The following is a 14638-nucleotide window of genomic DNA, read 5'->3' as shown; positions in this document are numbered from 1 at the left end:
CGCAGTACACCTTGAGTCAGTACTTTAGTAGTCTAGATCTGCATGGTAGATATTGATGGAGAGGGTGAAAAATGAACCCCAAAGCTGTGAGAGCCATGCCCTTTGGTCCATTTTTTTTTCTTGATCATAAGATCATGCCAACTGATAATGATTTTTGTATACTTTTCTCCACATTAATTTTTAAATGTTGCAGATAGTATTTAACAAATGAAATAAACAGTTAATTTGTTGTAAGTATTTATTATACTTGAAAAAATAAGTTGTATATCTACCAGGTGAAAATAAAATTGAATAAAATGGGAACATGCTATTCTCTTCAAATTCCATAAGCTCCTAGCATATGGAGGGATCGGGATTATTTCCTGGGTGTTCAGAGAGAAAGTTTGTGACCTACTTGAGAAAAAGGGGACGAGAGACAGTCTCCCCACATTACACTGAATCAAAGCTTCTCTCTACACGTGAGGTGCTGTGAGCTCACAGTTACGCAACGCAATACGCACCCTTTTACATACACAATAACGAACTGCCACATTTACTGGCAGCATAGAACAGCATTAAGAATTATTCACTCTCAGATGACGGTGCAAAAAAACAAAAAAATGATTCCCCTTTGACATCGGACATAACTCTGATTTTTGTGTATGTCAAGTATTGGTGTAAATGGGAGATTTGCATTTCAAGAAAATAAAATGTTCTCAAAACATGCAAGTGGAATGAATCATCATGGTGGGAAGAGTTTGTCTCTTGTCAGGTAAAATACTAAGAGGAAAGTGTAAAGTCTACTTTGGCTTTACTAAGGCGTTGCTAACCAGTATCTTCTCTTTCCATTTCTGTTCGGCACTCTACTATGAAAACCATTCAAACCAAAATCTATCGGACACAAGGAAATCAACCATAAACATTCCACAATTACCACCATCAAGTGCAACATCTTTCTGTTTTCAGTTAGTTTATTGAACATGACACTAACTTTAATACAATGAATAGTATTTTGTACAGTGCTTTTATATCAGTAAGTTATAAACCAGTGCCTGGGGCCTTATTGTTTTTCTCTGACTTTGTTCATTGTTTCGTTGCCACAGAGGAAATGGAATTTACGCATGCCATTGTAACATTAGTAGTGCTGATCGTTTCTAGTGATTGTGACTTCAAAGTAGCATAACGGCTCTTTAATAGGTATATGGTTGAAGGGGTGAATGGTTGACCCCTGAGACTCATTTTAAATATGGAATGGGAACCAAATTCATGTTCAAAATGTCATCAAGAGGAAAGAAACATTGGATTAAATCAAACTGTAATTTAAGAGCATGGTGCATTTGGAGCATGACCGGGACCCGGCATGGTGTCCATAAAAGCTAGGATTGGATCCATCGCTCACAATGATAAATGTCACCTCTGTAATGTCCATATACTACTGTACTCAAGGAGGCTGGGATGAAACACAGCCCCCTTTTGACGTTTATGATCTGGCTCCCTGTGCCTGGCTTACTAAGGATAGCTAAATAAACACAGGCATGCAGCTGACGATTGGGTTCCCCTCTCAATGTCAGCTAAGACTTTGTCTCTGAAACTTAAACCCCACCGTTTAGTTTTTTCTTAACGTCTGGAAATTGGCTACTCTTTAAAAAGAAAGGTGGATTTACGAATAAGGCCCACATTACACCTCGTATCAACATAGATTTGCCATCTGCATGGCGTTTCTATTTCAAAGTAGGCGAGGCAACAGTCTCCTATTATATGAAGGTCCGTAATGAAAGCCAACACAACCTTTGCCACATGACCTCGAGACCCACATCTGAATACCCTGCATGCTGTTTGGTTAAAAAGGAGATCTGTCTCAGTGACTCAAAGAGTGCATGGAGCTACTGAATCATCAGAGTACTCTTGGGATTTCCTAGTTCCCAAAGTTCGAATGAATTAAAACCTAACTTCCGCTCTAAATTAATATGATCAAACAACCCAGCAATGTGTATATTTAATCAAGCTTGTGTTTGCATTTCAAAATTAAAATATTGGAAACAATCATGCTTTTCTTTTCTTTTAAGCCTTTGAATCCTACATAAGATGACATATTTCCCTGTGGCGTACCATCGCAAATATGTGATTGGAACAGTATCAACAGAAGGTAGGATGCAACAAATGCATATAAACACCATTGTAGTCTGAAAAGCATGTAAACAATGTTCTGTATTGATGGGAAATAAAGGTCTTCACAACTTCACAATTTCACCATTTATTGTAAAAGATAAACGCTAACTTCATCATCTAAACATCACACGGAACACGTCCACAGCCAAACTCATTTCATAAACCAGTCTAAGTAACAGGTTGCACTGACTAAAAACAAAACATAAGTTAGCGACAAAACAACTAAACTTGTTTACAATGTACCACATCTCTGGTGAGCACAAGGGAGAAATGTAATACCATTTAGAAAAGAGATGCGTGTCAGCTAAGCTATCAGCAGCTGAATTCTTTATGATGGCATTCATGTTTGTTTATATTTGACAAGCGAAAACTCCCTAATCCCATAATGCCATGTACTCTAATACGTAAATAAACAAAGTCAAAGTCAAAGATGTCCAGTATTCAGCATACTACAAATCTTCAATGTACTTGTGTATACAAGTGTATACAAGAACAGTGTATACAAGAACTGGAGAACATGACTTGACAAGTCATTTACCGTTTTTGACAAATCACAAAGCAAATAAAATGTTATCACCTCACAGATCAAGTCCATGGGGGTTAGAAATGAGGGAAGGTACAGTTGAAGACGGAAGTTTACATACACTTAGGTTGGAGTCATTAAAACTGTTTTTTCAACCACTACACAAATTTCTTGTTAACAAACTACAGCTTTGGCAAGTCGGTTAGGACATCTACTTTCTGCATGACACAAGTAATTTTTCCAACAATTGTTTAAAGAACCTGTTGAGGACAGACGTTCCACTAGCGGAACACCTAGCCAACATCCAATGGAACAGCACGGAGCGAAATACAATTTCTCAAACATACAACAATTTTACACCATTTTAACCTGTTGGGGCTAGCGGGCAGTATTTGCACGGCCGGATAAAAAACGTACCCAATTTAAACTGGTTACTACTCTTGCCCAGAAACGAGAATATGCATATAATTAGTAGATTTGGATAGAAAACACTCTAAAGTTTCTAAAACTGTTTGAATGGTGTCTGTGAGAATAACAGAACTCATATGGCAGGCCAAAACCTGAGAAGATTCCATACAGGAAGTGCCCTGTCTGACAATTTGTTATCCTTCTGTTGCATCTCTATCGAAAATACAGCATCTCTGCTGTAACGTGACATTTTCTAAGGCTTCCATTGGCTCTCAGAAGGCGCCAGAAAGTGGAATGAGGTGTCTGCTGTCTCTGGGCGAAGAACAGCAGGAGTATTTGTTAGTTGTCAGCCTGGGAACAGTGACACTGGAGATGCACGTTCATGAGAATTCTCAATTTTTTTCTTTCAGCCTTTGAATGAATACGTCGCCCGGTTGGAATATTAACGCTATTTTACGAGAAAAGTAGCATAAAAATAGATTTTAAACAGCGTTTGACATGCTTCTAAGTACTGGAATATTTTGAATTTTTTTGTCACGAAATGCGCTCGCACGTCACTGTTTGGATAGTTACCTGAACACATGAACAAAACGGCGGTATTTAGATATAACTATGGATTATTTGGAACCAAAACAACATTTGTTGTTGAAGTAGAAGTCCTGGGAGTGAATTCTGACGAAGAACAGCAAAGGTAATCCAATTTTTCTAATAGTAATTATGAGTTTAGTGAGCACCAAACTTGGTGGGTGTCAAATTAGCTAGCCTGTGATGGCCGAGCTATCTACTCAGAATATTGCAAAATGTGCTTTCGCCGAAAAGCTATTTTAAAATCTGACACCGCGATTGCATAAAGGAGTTCTGTATCTATAATTCTTAAAATAATTGTTATGTTTTTTTGTGAACGTTTATCGTGAGTAATGTAGTAAATTTACCGGAAGTTTGCGTAAAAGCTGTTGTTTGATATAAATATGAACTTGATTGAACAAAACATGCATGTATTGTATAACATAATGTCCTAGGAGTGTCATCTGATGAAGATCATCAAAGGTTAGTGCTGCATTTAGCTGTGGTTTTGGTTTTTGTGACATATATGCTTGCTTTGAAAATGGCTGTGTGATTATTTTTGGCAGGGTACTCTCCTGACATAATCTAATGTTTTGCTTTCGCTGTAAAGCCTTTTTGAAATTGGACAATGTGGTTAGATTAATGGGAGTCTTGTCTTTAAAATGGTGTAAAATAGTTATATGTTTGAGAAATTGAAGTTATAGCATTTTTGAGGTATTTGTATTTCGCGCCACGCGATTCCACTGGCTGTTGACTAGGGTGGGACGCTTGCTCGCCCAGACAGGTTAAAGATACACTTCTCCTTAATCCAACCACATTGTCCAATTTCAAAAAGGCTTTACAGCGAAAGCAAAACATTAGATTATGGAGAGTACATAGAGAGTTAGGAGAGTACATAGACAAAAATAACCACACAGCCATTTTCCAAGCAAGGATATATGTCACAAAAACCCAAAACACAGCTAAATGAAGCACTAACCTTTGACGATCTTCATCAGATGACACTCCTAGAACATCATGTTACACAATACATGTATGTTTTGTTCGATAAAGTTCATATTTATATCCAAAAACAGCATTTTACATTGGCACGTGATGTTCAGAAAACGTATTCCCACCAAAAACTTCCGGTGAATTTACAAAAATACTCATCATAAACGTTGACAAAGTACATAACAATTATTTAAAGAATTATAGATACAGTACTCCTTTATGCAACCGCTGTGTCAGATTTTAAAATAGCTTTACGGAGAAAGCACATTTTTCAAAATTCTGAGTACATAGCTCGCCATCACAGCAAGCTATACAGACACCCGCCAAGTTCGGGGTCACCTAAACTCAGAATTAGTATTATAAATATTCTCTTACCTTTGCTGATCTTCATCAGAATGCACTCCCAGTACTGCTACTTCCACAAGAAATGTTGTTTTTGTTCGAAATAATCCATATTTATGTCCAAATACATCCGTTTTGTTCGTGCATTCAGGTCACTATCCAAAAGCATAACGCGCGAGTGCAATTCGAGACACAAAAAGTCAAAATGTTCCATTACCGTACTTAGAAGCAAGTCAAACGTTGTTTAAAATCAATCGTTATGGTATTTTTTACGTAAAAATGCGCTAATATTCCAACCGGACAATAGCGTATTCATTCAAGGAGAAAAAGAAGGAACAGCGTGCTCGCGGGTCCGCGCATATCCTATCCCTTTGTCCCCAGGCAGTCCACTCAGTGACTGAGCTCCTATACTCTGCCCAGTTACAGGAGACAGACGAAACAACTTTCTGAAGGCTTTTGACAGCCAATTGAAGCCTTAGGAAGTGCAACATGACCCCACAGACACTGTAGTTTCGAAAGGGATTAGAAAGAAGAACGACAATTCTCAGATCCTCCACTTCCTGGTTGAATTTTTCTCAGGTTTTTGCCTGCCATATGAGTTCTGTTATACTCACAGACACCATTCAAACAGTTTTAGAAACTTTAGAAACCATCATTATTTTAACTGGTACCTGGAAATTCAGACGAGTCTTGTGAGGCCTGTGTGCGTCCTAGAGCAAAACAACCGACATGTTCATGTTTGAGAGAGTCTCAACTTTGTGAGAAAACCGTTTTTCTGGATGTCTCATGGTCTGACAAACACCGCTCTAGCTCTGTCACCTTTCACTGCAGATGCGGAAGTGCGACATAGGTGGATGTGGTGGATTGAGATGCATCCAATACAAAAAAAAAGGATTTCTCTAGCAAAAAATGACGGATTTGTATGGGAATTGTTTTATTATGCTAATTAATTTCCACGGGGGCGCGGTTATCGACCATAGGGTTTTTTAAATAAAGAATTGTAACTTTTCTGACAATAGGTTTATTTAAGGTGTTCTCTTTTGTGTAATTCAAAGCTGTAATGATTATGCATACTGTTACACATACTGTTGCTCACTTTTGCTCAGCGTCTTCAGAACACACTTTTATCCAACATGTATTTCCTACTTTGATTTTCTGGACATCAGAAATAGCCCATGGGGAAATGAGTGATTTAGTAAAATTGCATTAGTCAAGTGCTACAGTAACTTGGGGCTTTGCCAAATCCCCTGGGATACATGAGCATATTCAAATTACTTGTGGACAAATAGCCAGACTGAAAGTGTATATAGTTGTAAGGAGAATATTACATCAGAAAGATATTATTTAATTCTACAAAGATATTATCCTTTCATGTGAGCTGATTAAAATGATACTGTGGGAAAATAATGGAGCATTTGTTTTCTTTCATAAAGATCAGAAAGATTTCCAATTAGATCTTAACATTGTTCCCTGCCCTAAAAAAGCCTGGCTAATTGCATTTGAAGAAAAACTCCCTGTTACAATTCAATAGGGGGAACCGGAGAGAGCCCTAACAGCAAATTGAAATTGCACTCCCTCTCCCCAGAAGTGAGTTGAAATGCCAAGCCTATGAGAGGCAGACCAGGGCGGAGCAGAATGGAGCAGAGTGGCGTGTTTTACCCAGAGGGGTATGCTCCTCCCTGCTCTCATCACTGTACTGTAGGTGCTCCTGACAAGCTGAGGACACACATGGAGAGTGAGAGGGGGGAACGGCACAGAGACAAGCTCCCTCACACAGGCTCTCAGCCAACCCACTGATAGAATCAAGAGATGGCCAGACTGGGGCCCCATGACTCTGCCTGGAGGTCCAGCTCACCTCTTGTGAAGTCTGTCTTTTAAAACCCCATTAGGTCAACGTCCGCGCCCCAGCGGAAATCTAATCAGCATAATACATAATAAAAAAATCCCCATCAAAATACGGCAGTTTAAGCTAGAGATATCTGTTTTTTTGCATTGGGTGCATCTCAATCCACTTCATCCACCTATGTTGCACGTCCGCATCTGCAGTGAAAGGTGACAGAGCTAGAGCTCTGTTTTCAGACCATGAGACATCCTGAAAATTGGCCTTCATACAAAATAATTTGTAGCGTCTTGGGACTCGTCTGAAGTCGGTACAGCCGATCTGCCAACTTCTGTCTGTAGTGTCCAAACTGCTTGGGCTACACACTAATATGGGCCCTCTGTGCAAAGGTGGGACTCACACAGATATGTACATGTCAGTTGTTTTGCTCTAGAATGCTCACAGGCCTCACAAGACTCATATGAATGTCCCCTGGTACCAGTTCCAAAAAAATATGAAAGTATAGTATATCCTCTTACATCTAGATGTTCCGCTAGCGGAACGTCTGCTCCAATATCCAATGATGGGCGGGCGCGAAATACAAACTCCTCTAAAGCCGAAAACTTCCACTTTTCAAACACATGACTATTTTACAGCTATTTAAAGACAAGACTCTCCTTTATCTAACCACACTGTCCGATTTCAAAAAGGCTTTACAGCGAAAGCAAAACATTAGATTATGTCAGCAGAGTACCCAGCCAGAAATAATCAGACACCCATTTTTCAAGCTAGCATATAATGTCACAAAAAACAAAACCACAGCTAAATGCAGCACTAACCTTTTATGATCTTCATCAGATGACACACCTAGGACATTATGTTATACAATACATGCATGTCTGTTCAATCAAGTTCATATTTATATCAAAAACCAGCTTTTTACATTAGCATGTGACGTTCAGAACTAGCATTCCCACCGAACACTTCCGGTGAATTTACTAAATTACTCACGATAAACGTTCACAAAAAGCATAACAATTATTTTAAGAATTATAGATACATTACTCCTCTATGCACTCGATATGTCCGATTTTAAAATAGCTTTTCGGATGAAGCACATTTTGCAATATTATATGTACATAGCCCGGCATCACAGGGCTAGCTATTTAGACACCCAACCAGTTTAGCCTTCACCAAAATCACATTTCCTATAAGAAAAATGTTATTACCTTTCCTGTTCTTCGTCAGAATACACTCCCAGGACTTCTACTTCAATAACAAATGTTGGTTTGGTCCCAAATAATCCATCGTTATATTCCATCAACGACGTTTTGTTCGTGCGTTCTAGACACTATCAGAATACTAAATCACGGTCACTAGCATGGCGCAGAAAGTGACAAAAAAATTCTAAATATTCCATTACCGTACTTCGAAGCATGTCAACCGCTGTTTAAAACCAATTTTTATGCAATTTATCTCGTAGAAAAGCGATAATATTCCGACCGGGAATCTGCCTGTCTGTAAACTGGGGGAAAAACCGAAAGCCGGGGGCGGGGCAGGTCGCGAGCGTAAGGCTTACTCCACTGAGAGACCACTTTGCTTTTGCTCTCCTTTGTTTCAGCCAGGGCTTTGAATTACGTCATTCCTGTTTTTGCCGGGCTCTGAGAGCCTATTGGAGACGTGGGTATTGTCACGTAACAGCAGAGATCCTTAGTTTTTGGAAGAGATGTCAAAGAAAGCAAATAAATTGTCAGACAGGGTACTTCCTGAACAGAACCGTCTCAGGTTTTTGCCTGCCATAGTTGTTCTGTTATACTCACAGACACCATTCAAACAGTTTTAGAAACTTTGGAGTGTTTTCTCTCCAAAGCTAATAATTATATGCATATTCTAGTTTCTGGGCAGGACTAATAATCAGTTTAAATCGGGTACGTTTTTTATCCAGCCGTGAAAATACTGCCCCCTAGCCATAAGAGGATATAATTGTCACGTATGCTCCCTTTCCGGCCTCTAGGTCATCAGGCTGCTGATTATCCAGCACACCTTTCACCTGTGCCTCATGACACTCACCTGGACTCCATCACCTCCTTGATTATCTTCCCTATATCTGTCACTCCCCTTGGTTCTATCCTCAGGTGTTATTGACTCTGTTTTCATATCGGTGAATTGTTTGTGTTTCGTGTTCATTTTATTTATTAAAACACTCACTCCTTGAACTTGCTTCACGACTATCAGCACACTCGTTACAATAAGGAGACTGTTAAGTAACAAAAATACGGGGTTAAATACATGCAAAAAAAATATATATATACTGTATATAACAAATCTTTCCTGATCTTTCTTATATCGCTAAAATATAGGACAGACACTCCAGAACAAATTACTTTCAGATTTTTTGGGTGACTATCTGTTGTTCCATTTAGTGAATCTGTTATTCAATGTGTTTATATGGACAAAAATTAAAGGGGTCTTACCATTCAAAATCAAATAGCTAACTGATGGCATGGTATGAACTTCTTAAAACAATTCCATAGCTTAGTAGAACCCTCTCCCCCAGCTTAGAAACACCCCTTGTTATAGAATTAACTGCGTTATGAGAACAAGGAACACAACTGAAACTCAAAACTCTATACTCTCCTATACTCAAGGTGCAACATATGCTGGACAATGTTAAGCTATTGTCATTGTATTCCTCAATTTGGATAATTTGTGGTGAACTAATTAGTTCCTTTAAAATCTAAATTCAGGCCGTTTCACATCTTTCAGTGCCTGATAGTTTTAATTACTTAATGAGGCTTACATTTATTTATTCTTCATGGTTTGCAGTTGGAAATGTAACAATAAAGTCTATTACATGACATCAGCCATTACACTATTACAAATAGGCATTCGTGCTTTGCCTGTCTCTCTCTCCCACTCCCTCTCTCTCTGTTGCTAGATGACAAAAGTAATTCGACATGCATTGTGATATTTAATAAGGTGATTTCAGTAGGTTTATAATTTCAGAAAAATTCCCATATTGTGATGGCAACTGTGTAAAGATCCACATTGATGACATATAGGATATGTAACATTACATAATGTGTTATATTATCAAGTAAAGACATTTGTACAGGTTAAAACTTTAAATGTTTGCCTGTTTTAACTCTGGCTTCTTTTTCCATGTGTTTCCACATATTCTCTGGAGAAAAATAACATCTAAACCAATAAGGGCTTAACTTAATCAACTTCAAAACATACAGGTCAATTGGCATATGACTTGCATTACAGCAGAGTTAAATGTCTCATGCAAAACTAATTTAACATGACTACAAGGGCTGCTATTGACAGAACTTCACAAAAAGTAAAAAAAAAACTTTTTTATATAATAAGTATGTTTTTAACTGGCACCAAATAGTTACCTGCTGGGGTAGGCCTATGCTTCATCCTATATATTCGAACATTATTTTAGATTTAGATAATAGGTGGTTTATTGATGGCTGAACAGACTGATCTTCTGTTGGGTTGGTTGACACCAGTCTTTGTGACTACAACATACAGTACATGTACACTGAGTGTACAAAACATTAGGAAACCTTCCTAATATTGAGTTACATCCCCTTTTGCCCTCAGAACAGCCTCAATTCATCGGGGCATGGACTCCACAAGATTCTACAGTGATATGCTGGCCGGTGTTGACTCCAATGCTTCCCAGTTGTGTCATGTTGGCTGGATGTACTTTGGGAGGTGGACCAGTCTTGATACACATGGGAAACTGTTGAGAGTAAAAAACACAGCAGCGTTGCAGTTCTTGACACACTCAAACCGGTGCGCCTGGCACCTACAACCATACCCTGCTCAAAGGAACTTCAATCTTTTGTCTTGCCCATTCACTCTCTGAATGGCACACACGCACAATCCATGTCTCAACTGTCTCAAAGCTTAAAAGTAATTCGTTAACCTGTCTCTTCCCCTTCATCGACAGTGATTGAAGTGGATTTAACAAGTGACATCAATAACAATAACAAGTGACATCAATAACAAGTGACATCGGGGCGGCAGGTAGCCTAGTGGTTAGAATGTTGGACTCGTAACCAAAAGGTTGCAAGTTCGAATCCCTGAGCTGACAAGGTAAAAATCTGTCGTTCTGCCCCTGAACAGGGCAGTTAACCCACTGTTCCTAGTCTGTCATTGAAAATAAGAATTTGTTCTTAACTGACTTGCCTAGTTAAATAAAGGTAAAATAAAAAAAGTAGGGTCTGGTCACCTGGTCTGTCATGGAAAGAGTTCTTAATGTTTTGTACAGTGTGTATATATATGCACAATACTCTCACCCTGTTTAATAACCAACGGTAACATTTTAAATTTGAATCCAAGCTATTTGCATCCAGAGATGCCTGGCATTGCCACCCACATTCCAGTCTATTTAATCTGGATTCTATGTCTACGTCATGGAAATGTTTTGTACACTGAGTGTACTCTAAAATACATTTCTTAATATGTTCTAAGACATTTCTTAATATGTTCTAAGATAACATACATTTCCAAATATGTTTTTGACCCAAGAACTAAAAGACCGGAATTCAATCAGTACATATCTTGGTTCTGCAATGCAGTTCATGCTGTATTAGGACCAAAACATATTGAGCTTGAATGGAACCCATGGTAGGTGTAGACATATCTATAGTTAACTTTTTCTTTGCTTTGAAGCAATTGAAACCCAGCCTAGGTGTTAGAAGTGACATCTGCTTTCATATTTTAAGAACAAATGTTTTTGGGGTGTTTGATCATTCTCTGAGTATTTTGGGCTATATTTTACATGAGACACACTCATTGAGATGCTTTTTGAATTAATTAAAGTCAGTTATGCAAAGTAAAGTAATTTATTAAAATTACACTTTCAACATCAATGTGTCGCTAAACGCTTAATAAAATGTATTGTGACCTAATTCTGACATTAATATGTAGAGCTACATACAGTACCAGTCAAACATTTGGACACACCTACTCATTCAAGGGTTTTTTATTTATTTTTACTATTTTCTACATTGTAGAATAATAGTGAAGACATCAAAACTATGAAAACACATATGGAATCATGTAGTAACCAAAAAGTGTTAAACAAATCAAAATATGTTTGATATTTTAGATTCTTCAAAGTAGCCATTCTTTGCCTTGATGACAGCTTTGCACACTTTTGGCATTCTCTCAACCAGCTGCACCTGGAATGCTTTCCCAACAGTCTTGAAGGAGTTCCCACATGCTGAGCACTTGTTGGCTGCTTTTCCTTCACTCTGCGGTCCAACTCATTCCAAACCATCTCAATTGGGTTGAGGATTGGTGATTGTGGAGGCCAGGTCATCTGATGCAGCACTCCATCACTCTCCTTCTTGGTCAAATAGCCCTTACACAGCCTGGAGGTGTGTTGGGTCATTGTCCTGTTGAAAATAGTACAAATAAAGAAAAACCCTTGAATGTGTAGGTGTCCAAACTTTTGACTGGTACTGTATATGTCTTGTTTGTCTATACTTTTTCTGCAATTTACTATATACTGTATATTTTTGTAGTGGGTGTATGTACTGTAGCAGGATATAAAAGATGAAGATGATTCTATTTTACTTACAGTAATTCTATTAATGCACCCTCTAAAAATAAAAAGTTGAGTTTGTTTATGTGTGTGCGTGTGTGCATGTGCATTTGAGTGAGAATGATTATTGCCAAGCTGGCCTTTCTCCAGTTGGTTTAGCAACAGCACCGCACTGTAACACCGTGTTGAGGATCATTTGTCTCCCTTCTTTCAAGTGCATTTACCCAAACTACATCCGGCAGAAAGAGGTTTATTAGGACATAAAGTAAAACTGGCTAACATCATGATGATGAAATGCCATAATATCTAATTTTATAATGAACCAAAAAATATTTGTTGTCGTTATAATATCATGCTTCAACAATTGTACAATTGTATTACCATTCCCAGACATGGTATTATAAGAGAGGAATTTAATAACAGCTAATTGTCAAAAGCAGTTCTAGTGTTTAGTTGTCTCGTCTGGTAGCAGGACAAAATGGGATATTGCTTACTAAAATACTAAAAAGCAATTACTGATAAAACAATGTCTTGCTTTTTAAATGATGTCTCTGTCTGCAGGCTCAGACTGGTTGCGGAACAGACATCATCAATGAGAGAACTAGTGCCAGTGATCTGTGGCTATTCATCTAAGGAAAGTCTGTATAATTTATAATCAGAATGTCATGCAATTATTTCTACCCGTGGACAACATTTGGAAACAAGATAATCTCATGAAATAAAAAAGTGGGGAAAAATCTATATTGCTGATAAGACTAAGAGGCCTCTGGAAAATGATCAACTAGACCACGATAAAATCCAATAAATGTTTTGCATTTCATCCATGAATTATTGGCCGAGAGAACAACCCCCTCTAGGTATGGGGTATTTAATCTCCCTCTCTCAAGTGAGAAATTCACATCTCTTGCATCACGTGTTGGGCTTACTAGAACAACTGCTGATACGAAAACCTTTGAGGTACTGTATCTCTTGGAGGAAGAACCTCTGTGTCAATTGGATGCTCTAGGGATACAACTATTTTAGACAACAATGGATGCACTCATGTTATATATCGGTGTGCCACAAAATCCAGATAATGTCATTTCAGTTCATGACTTTAACTCAGGGTCAAGTTTTGCTGTTAATCAATCTAACCGGTTAGATTGCCTAGCTATTCACGAATAAGATACATTTTCTCAGATATTAGAATGATAAAATATTAAGTGTCTATTCCTGAAGAGAACTTCCCAAGGTAAGAAAACACAAAGGTTTTTCAGATGTATTAATTGAAAGACAAAACTGAGCAGACATTCCTCTCCATCACACCATCATGATGAGGGTCTGCCTCTGAGAAACTTCAATCTAGAAGATCTCTCTTTGGCTGTGGAATTAGGTTCCTTTTGATTTGGGGCTTTAGAGAAGAGTAAAAGCACCAGCACTCCTGGAGGAATATCCTGACAAGGCCATTGTCTCTGCTGCCTGCGGCATAAGCCAAAGGTAGCCACAGAGGGTGAGCACTCTCTGTTTCTTTATCCACCAGCTGTACATGAGTCCCATGCAGTGCCTGGAACAAAAGTAAAATACCTTTTTGTTTGAAAGGCAGAGAGAGCGGGAGATACAGACAATGAAAGAATGGCTGCCCATCAGTGATGGGAAATAATCAAAGCAGCTGTCCACATTAAGGTCTTCAGGAACAAGTAAAGAGAGGGTACACATATTGGAGGAAAAAATGGTTAACTTACATTGGTTTACATTATTTTATCTCTTTCATTAGTAAAGCATTCATTATGATTATGCATACAGCCATTTATGTTCTACTTTGATGTTTAGGGTGATGTTACATTATGGTTTGAATGTCATACTAAATGGCAGTACAGTGCCTTGCAAAAGTATTCATCCCCCTTGGCGTTTTTCATATTTTGTTGCATTACAACCTGTAATTTAAATAGATTTTTGATCGGTTTCATGTAATGGACATACACAAATTAGTCCAAATTCGTCAAGGGAAAGAAAAGAATTACTGAATACGGAAAAGTGGTGCGTAGATATGTATTCACCCCCTTTGCTATGAAGCCCCTAAATAAGATCTGGTGCAACCAATTACCTTCAGAAGTCACATAATTAGTTAAATAAAGTCCACCTGTGTGCAATCTAAGTGTCACATGATCTGTCACATGATCTCAGTATATATACCCCTGTTCTGAAAGACCCCAGAGTCCGCAACACCACTAAGCAAGGGGCACCACCAAGCAAGCGGCACCATGAAGACCAAGGTTTTCCAAACAGGTCAGGGACA

The sequence above is a fragment of the Salmo trutta genome, chromosome 12 (assembly GCF_901001165.1).
Source record: "Salmo trutta chromosome 12, fSalTru1.1, whole genome shotgun sequence".
NCBI lineage: Eukaryota > Metazoa > Chordata > Actinopteri > Salmoniformes > Salmonidae > Salmo > Salmo trutta.
The sequence above is the reverse complement of the archived record's forward strand: the minus strand, read 5'-3'. Positions refer to the sequence as shown.